This window comes from Lactuca serriola, chromosome 8, assembly GCF_051521515.1.
Source record: "Lactuca serriola cultivar US96UC23 chromosome 8, Lser_US96UC23_V15, whole genome shotgun sequence".
In the NCBI taxonomy this organism is placed as follows: Eukaryota; Viridiplantae; Streptophyta; class Magnoliopsida; order Asterales; family Asteraceae; genus Lactuca; species Lactuca serriola.
The window spans coordinates 184,640,435-184,649,070 of record NC_136415.1 but is presented as its reverse complement, the minus strand read 5'-3'; the positions used below and the strand labels follow the sequence as shown (position 1 = coordinate 184,649,070).

Below are 8,636 nucleotides of genomic sequence, written 5' to 3'. Positions count from 1 at the left end.
CTCGAGTAGCACACTTGAGCTTTTCTGTTCCCAAACTCATCTAAATTGCAGTCTTTGGTCAAGTGTGGACCACTACATCTCTCGCAACCCACTCTTATGGCATGAATTGACTGGTCCATTTGTGTCATCCTTCGATCCAAATTATTCAGCATGGCCATTACAGCTACTATTTCTTCAGTTTGGGCCCCTCCACCGCCTTTGATTCCATCTTGCCTAGGGTTGTGGTATTCGCGAGAGTGCTTCGCGAATTCTTCAATCAGCTCCTTGAACTCCCTTGGATTTTTCTTTGTCAAAGGTCCTTGAGAGTCAAGGAGTTGTCTCGTCATAACGTTAACCCCATCATAGAAAATCGACATGTCTTGTTACACATTTATATCATGTTGAGGGCAATTTCTGAGCAAGCCCTTGTACCGCTCCCATGCTTCGTGTAATGACTCCCCCCCGTTGTTGCTCAAAGTTGGCTATTGCCTTCTTGAGTTTAGCTATCTTGGATGGTGGGCAAAACTAATCCAGAAATTTCTCACGCATTTGAGCCCAAGTGGTGATTGTGCCCGGTGGAAGTGATTTTAACCACTCTTTAGCAGCTCCCTTGAAAGTAATGGGAAGTATCCTAAGTTAGACCGTGTTTCTATTGACATTTAGGACATTGAAGTAATCCACAATGTCGTTAACTTCATATAGATGCTTAAAAGCATCCTCATGATCTTTCCCAAAAAATGGGATATCTTTCAATGCAGTCAAGATGTGCCCCTTCAGCTCGAATGTGGCAGTGGCAGGTATTGCGGGTTGGACTAAACCGGGACCCACATCTTCTCTGATCCGCTTTTTGTAAGCTCCCATGGACATCTCTTCAATGTTTTCCATCTCGTTCCTTGGCTCGTTCTCGGGTTCGCTCGTATGTTCTTCAAATTCCATCTCGGTATCGTATTCGGATTCGGTTTGGACGGGTATTTGATCCAAATGCTCAAAATTGCTCTTGTGCTTTGAGGATGAACTTGACTCTCCTGTCTTCTTTCCCGACTTCCTTGAAAAAGCTGACTTGAATTCTTGTAAGGGCGTCTTTTTCTTGTGAATTATAGACTCGGGATCTTCAAGTGGTGGCACCAAGGGTGTGTTTGAGACTCTGGTCATGAACTCCTGCAGATAAACTAAATAAACAACGTAAAACTGAACTAAAATAGAAAAACTAACTAACAACTAAAAATCTAGAGTTCTAGTTGTCCACGTCGTGGCATGTATCTGGCCACGTCGTGGACTCTATGACTAAAATAAAAATTAAACTTTGCTGAAAAATTAACTTTTTGTGGGTTTTACTCCACAAGAAGGATCGATTAATTTAATGCAAATAAATAAGCTAATAAACTAAGCCGTTCCCCGGCAACGACGCCAAAAACTTGATGTGCACGAAAGTACCCACTAATTTTAATATTTATAACCTAACAAACTTAAACTAACTATGCACTTATAGGCAGTGTACCTAGTCAGATTACAGTATAGCTTGGGTAAGTCGGGTGTCGATCACAGGGAACGGTGTTACTAATTAATCTACTTACTAATGAATTAACCTAATTATTAACAAGTTTAAAAGGGGGGTTTTATTTGATTTTAGAAGATCAGATGAACTTTACTCAAATCCAATCAATAAGTAAAAACACACTCTTGTTTAGTTCGAATCCGCTTCATCCTTATGGCTAGCTAATTATTATGGATTATCAAGTTGGTTTTAATTGTATTAGTAATTTAGTTCTAACTTTACCAATAATTAATTAATTCATGTCAAACTATGTATGGTCACACACAATTAAACACTGAATCAACTACCAATATAAATATGCTATGTAAGATTTATTATCAAACGTAATTATAGTCTCAATCCACGTTCTCTAACACAGCTAAGTTTATTTACTCTAATTACTAACTAAGATTGGTCAATCCTAGCTCTAACAATTTAATGTTCACTAAATCATTAGGTAGACAAGTTCATGCAGTTAATGGTCACTAAGCTACACAGAACATGTAATCAAGCAAATAGAGAAACAAACACAAGCATGCTAGGGTACCACAAATCAAACACAAGCAATTTACCAACTAAATAAATCCATAAAAAATAATCTATTCATAAGTTAGAAGCTTCATCTAGCTAAACAAGAGTAGCTAGATTCAGCTGCTCATAATAGCAACTAACACACTAACACAAATCAAAGTAATGTGAAACATGTTCTAGTTAACAAATAAATAAACTAAATTGTGGACCTTCACTCTTTTGGTGTTGAAAACCTTTTTCCAGAACCTCTCTTCTACTCAAAATCGCCTTCTGGAACTCCTTTCTTCAGCCAAAAAGTCTCATCTTCGTAATGATCAAGAATGCTTAAATATCCTCCAAAATCTCACGCCCTGTCGTGGCTATCCAGGCCACGTCGTGGCCCCCAAGTTATCCTTATCGGGCAAGGATTCCTCCATAACGCGATCTTTATCTTCTAGAATTCTCATGCCACGTCGTGGCTATCCAGGCCACATCGTGGGTTTAGTAATTTTCGTGGATTTATTCATCTCTTGTGTTAAGTCTCCCATGTTCTACATATTGTCACTTTTGGTCCCTCTCTTCGAAAATACTTTTAATTGACTGAAAATTACAATTTAAAGTCATAAGTACCATTATTCTAAACATATTATCAACTTATTAATAAAAATGTACTTAAATATTACCTAAAAATAGGTATAAATATGACAATATCAAAGTTCCTGTTATCAAAATAAAATAAAATGCACTCTCTATATTAGTAGCATTAAAGAGAAGTAAGATGCTATTATAGCGTTTATAAAAAAAATTGGTTTTACTTGAACCAAGGTCACATGTAATGGTCTTTTAAACGCAACAAAAAGCATTGTACTTTTCTTAGAAATAGAAAACAAAAAAATATATGTTTTAAGTCATGGTCATTAAATATTAAATTATAAAATTGAAGTTCATATTGATGTCATGGTCATTATATGATAAATGAAAACATTTAAGTGATTCATATTGCTTTTTATATGAGTTTATATTAATATTTTATTATGTTTCAAACCTCATTCTCCATACAAAATCACTAGAAAAATGTAAATTCATTTTAGACATTATTTTACATGTTCTAGTTTAACACTACTGTACATAGGTTCTTTAATATTTTACAAAACTACCCCTTCCAAGTTACAAGGAGCACTTGATATGTGCATATTTAATCATATATTCCATACACTATCTTAACACTTTTAGCTATAATTATGCTTAATTTGGGACAAAAGGTGTTTATTATGTTTGAAATTTGTTTTGTAGTAGCAAAGACGTGCTCGGGATGAAAAGGAAAAAAAATGAGGAGCTGGAAGCAGGAATGGATGAGCAAAAGCAAAAAAGAAGACAAAAAAACTTGAAGATAGAAGACCACAACGTGGTGATCATGCACCACGATGTGGCGAGAGGAAGATTCTCTACCAATAAGCTGACTTGGAGAATATGAGATATCCATGAAGACCGCGACGTGGTGACGGTCAACCACGTCGTGGTGAGCATATATATTGCAACTATTTATATCTGATCATTAGGTCGAATGTGTAGACTTTTGACAGATTTTCTGAGGAGAACTACGAATAAAAACCTCTGGAAACTTAGAAGAAGATCGAGAATCAGTTGAAGCTCAAGAGTTGAAGAAGATTTAGAAGAATTTCACATAGATCTAATCGGTTTGCTAATCATACTAATGTCTAGTCTTTATTTCATGGATTTTGTGTGTTTTTTTGCTATCATGAGAGGCTAGAAACCTTTTACTTCTATTTGGTGAAGATGAACCTAATCTTATTGTGTTGATTTCGTTTATTGGATGATATATGTTGATGTTACTTGTGATTGATAATTAAAACCCTATCATGTTCTAGTTCTAGTTTACATTGCTTGTTAAGCAGATTTTGTGTGATAGTTGATCATTCTAATTGCATGAATTTTTCCACTTAATTGTTTATGATCATTAAATAATTAGAGAGGATTAATTATATCTTAGAAAAAGTAATTAAAGCTAGTAACTTTAACTGTGTTAGAGAGGTTAATTAATCTTAATTTGTGATTGGTTGCTTAACTTGATCATACAAAAGTAACTACTATCATTCATAATCCAATTTATGCTCATTATCAGTTTGGTGTTTAACTTGTGCTTGATCATTTCATGGTAATTCATAAATTGGTATGTCTAGATATTTGATCATAATAGCTAGTTAACAAATTGGTAATCAATATACCCATTCATTAGAAATCAACCATAGGAGATGGTGAAATCGAAACTGAATAGAAGTACTCTCTAATTCTTGAAGTAAAATCGTGTTTATATGCTTGCTTAGTAGTTTAATTAAATTATTCTGATCTTGAAAAATCAGTAGAAAAACCCCAAGTTAAGTTTGTTTTTAGTTTAATTATAAGTAGTTATTTTATTTAATTAAATTGCATCCCTTGTGTCTGACAACCGACTTGTCACACCCCCGAACTAGACGGCGGAAACGTCTGGGGGCTCGTGTGACTAACAATTGAATAATCATCACAATGAATATACATGAAACGTAACACATTCATCACCAACATTATATAATACAACCATCATAGTTCACATCAAGTACATTGTTAAAATACATAAGTTCTAATTGTTCAAAGTGTTGGATTAGTGTCTAAGTCCATAACTATTTTGGTATGTACTTGACCCGATGGTGCATGGTTCTTTTGGGTTGCCTTCACCAAAGCAACTTGATAGGATGAATTATGGAGAGAAAGGATTAAATATGATTTATTAATATATTATGGGAATAATATATTAAAGGAGAAATCATATTGTTTAATTAATATTAGTCAATAATTAATTAGTAATTAGTTTTGTGACTAAAAGAGATTAATTAAACTTAAGGGACTGGAATTGTAATTATAAGATAATTGAAATTTAGGCTATGGATTGTCTTAAATTAAGGAGTGGACGAATTCTATGGGGAAACCCATACGGAAATCGTCCAAGGCCTTAATTAAAGGAGTCCATGGGTTGCTTAGGGCTTAAGCATCCAAATTAGGGTTTCCTTGTTAGATAACCCTAATAGCCTCACTATATATAGATCCCTTTTGGACCAAAAACGTGGCTAAGACTTGTTCTAGGGTTTCACACGTTTTTGGGCAGCCTCCATCCTCTCTCCTCCTCATCCTCTTGCTCTTGGTGTTTGTGAACCATTAGAGGAGTGACATTTGTGACTCTAAGCTTTATAAAGTCAATACAAGAAGGATTTGGGATTGTTATTGCTACATAACAATCAAGGTAATATCTTAAACCCATTCTTATGTTAATATGATTACTTGTATGCTAGAATTAGGGTTTATAGTATTGGATAACTTGCATGTACAATAGAGAAACCTAGATCCAAGCATTAGGGTTTGTATGAGCACATAGGATGTTCTTATGACCAAAACCCATCAGTGTGTATCAGAGCCTTGATTGGTTTTATTGTATTGATGCCTTGTATGTTTGTTCAACTTGCAATAGGTGCCTTAATAATCATATAATCATAACTTTTATGCTCCCACTATCATGATGATTATTATAAACATAACACTTATGCTCCCACTAGCTTCGACGTGTATTTAGAAACAGCTTAACTTTCAGAAAAACAATGCTTATTGAATTTTTTAAGTTCATGTTTCTCATACTTAGTGCTTTGATAATCTTTTATCAAGGCTTCTTGAACTTATACACCTTTTCTTTCGATAGTTCATATGTGTGTCTAAACACTTAAGACTAATTGCCAAACCTCACAATTCAAATTATGGAAAGGGATACCGTAACCATAATCGAATTCGAGAATGCAATTTTACAATCACTATCTTCTTAAATCTTTCTTAGTGAAAGCATTTCCTCACAATCATACAATTGTATGAACTTGACATATTAGGGTTTATAGCCAATAAACCCTAGGAGGCTAGAAATTTCGAGATTAGGGTTTCTATACCCTAATTTGCGAAAATTTGAAAGGGTTTCAAATCCTTTACTTAAACCTCAAGATTTCGAAATCTAGGGTTTGAAAAACCCCATGATTTTCGAAATTAGCCTCCTCCCCAAGATAAGATCCTAAATTTTAGGGATTTGGATTATCCCATATCTTGTAATTATCCTCTAGTTGTTATATATGGTAATTATAGATTTTGCATTATCCTAACCATAATTTCGAAATCTAGAGAGATAATTAAGGGATTAGGATATCTTAAATATATAAATGGTAATTATCCTCATGATTTAGATAATCCCTCATGATTTAATAATTAAATTAATAGTCTAATTCAAGATAATTATTAAATCAAGAGTTTTAATATTTAAAATATTAATTTATATGGCATAAATTCGAAAATTTTAAGAGAGATTAAAACTAAATTGTTTTGAAAAGTTTCAAAACTTGCCCTCAAGTTTTGGAATTTAAAAGTTGATTAAAAGTTTAATTAGGATGTTAAATTCTAAAACCCTAGTATTGTTTTGAAAAGGTTCAAATTACACCCTTATGGTTTTATTAATTAATTAAGGTGTATAATTAAAAGAAGTTTAATAAATCCATAAAAGTTTTGGTTTACAATTAAAAATATAATTGTTATATTTGACCACCTAGTATTTTAAAGTGTAAAACACACCCTATACTATATATAACATTAAAAGTCTAACATTATATATATGAATGAGTAAAAGTCAGTCTTACCGTTAGTAGGCCTCATTCACAAAGCTGGTCTATAAGGGGTGTTTAAGGAAATTGCCTATAAAATGGCGATTGAATGGGTATCCACTCTTACCCACCGTACTCTTGACTAGTGGAGGGTCGTTAGCCGAACGGGTAGGATAGGACGAAACCATCCATTATAAGTATAATGAATTATTAAAGTAACTAAATGTTTTCATAAAATTCCCAATCTTAGTTACTTAGGCAAAAGTGAATTGATGCAATTCCATGAAATTACACTTTATACCCTTGCGAAGACGTTAGTGGAGCATGTGTGGTTTACCGGCACACTAAATGGTTCTAAGCAAAGGTAGAAAAGGGTGACTCAATGTTTGTCATAGTCCGATGGAGTGTGTGTGGTTTACCGGCACATCGAATAGGTGACTGTAACATGTGGGGGCACCATGTAGTTTGCATGGTTATTCACACCCGCTTTGTGATCCTCGGCATCCTAGTCACAAACAAGAGGGGCATATCGAGATTTAAACATGCCATTGAAATGTTCAATGAATCTCATAGGATCTAGGAGTTTTCATAGATTTAAAACCTAAATTTCTTTTTTCGTTTTTCATGGTGGAAATTAGTGAATTGTCATTCACTTACCTTCAAATGTTCTGCAATTTGGGTTACAGCATCCCTCTCCCGAGTTATAGAATATTGTGTTGGGTCCTAGCCTTAGTAACTCATTTGGGTGATTTACTAAGGACTCAATCAATCAACTAACTTGAATTTGTTTTCTCCCGTTTTGTAGATGTCAAATTTCGACAACTATGGTCTTCCCAAATCCTGTGGAACAGGCTTTCCACATGAAGATGATATTCCACGATTCGATCGAGGAACAAGAGATCATACTTCACTTCCTCCTCCTCCTCTGATTATTCTCCCTAACCCACAAGTTCGAAGGCTTGAAAAGTTCAAGATCACTCAAGCCCTTTTGGCAAGTAAACATATAGAAGGAAAGTCGGTGTGTGCACACGTCATAGGGATGAAGTCACACATTGATAGGTTAAGAATGTTGGGATCCATTGTCTGTGAGGAAATGGCTGTTGATTGGGTTCTTCAGTCACTTCCAAACTTGTATAGTGAGTTCGTAAGATAGTACTATATGATGAACCACGACGTGACCCTCATAGATCTCACGTATATGCTTATTACTGCTGAATCAGCAATGGTTTGGCGCAATAGAAAAGCAAAGTTGATTGGTGAATCTGCTTTCAAGACCTTTATGGATATAGATAATGGCAACGAAAGACATGCTATGATCGAAAAGTTTGATCACAAGAGAAAGGCAATGTCTGAAGTAGTTCCATGTCATGTTCCAAAAGAGTCAATTTGTTGTTAAGGGCATTGGAGACGAAGCTGCCCTATTTACCTAAAAGATCTAAGAGATGGGAGAGTCAAAACGTATGGCTTTGCTTTAGGTAAAATCCATTGACTAACTCTTTTAAGCTTCTATTCTAGATTCTTAATACATAATGTGATAAGATTACAATTGATGTTTTGTAGGATCGAAGAAAAGAAAGGAAGCTTAAGGGAAGAAGTGAGCAAAATCTAACCGTGAAGGAATGGATTTCGATCGCATTTCTCGAAGATTAGATTCTTGAGCTACTACTTAGAGTTAGAATTAGATTGCTAAGAAAGATGTATTAGCATAGTTTTTCAATGAATTTCATTGTAAGGACAAAATTTTTTCCGCAATAAAATAAATTTTGATTTTATATTATTTATTTATCCTTGCAATGGCGTATATGAAAAATTGATGTTTGGATGTTTCTATTATTAGCAATAATGGATTTGGTTCTTATTATGTTATTTATGGAAAGTCGAGAATTTACCAAATAGGGAGAGTTTCTCATCGCCCAAGTTTCAATTGGACA

General features: G+C 34.3%; 1 non-coding gene across 1 annotated transcript; it reads left to right on the top strand.

The window, feature by feature from the left end:
* The first annotated feature begins 372 nt into the window (after window positions 1-372).
* Window positions 373-480, top strand: LOC145071559 (small nucleolar RNA R71). Its single transcript, XR_013690566.1, has one exon. It is a non-coding gene; the product is annotated as a small nucleolar RNA R71 (small nucleolar RNA).
* The last annotated feature ends 8,156 nt before the right edge of the window (window positions 481-8,636 follow it).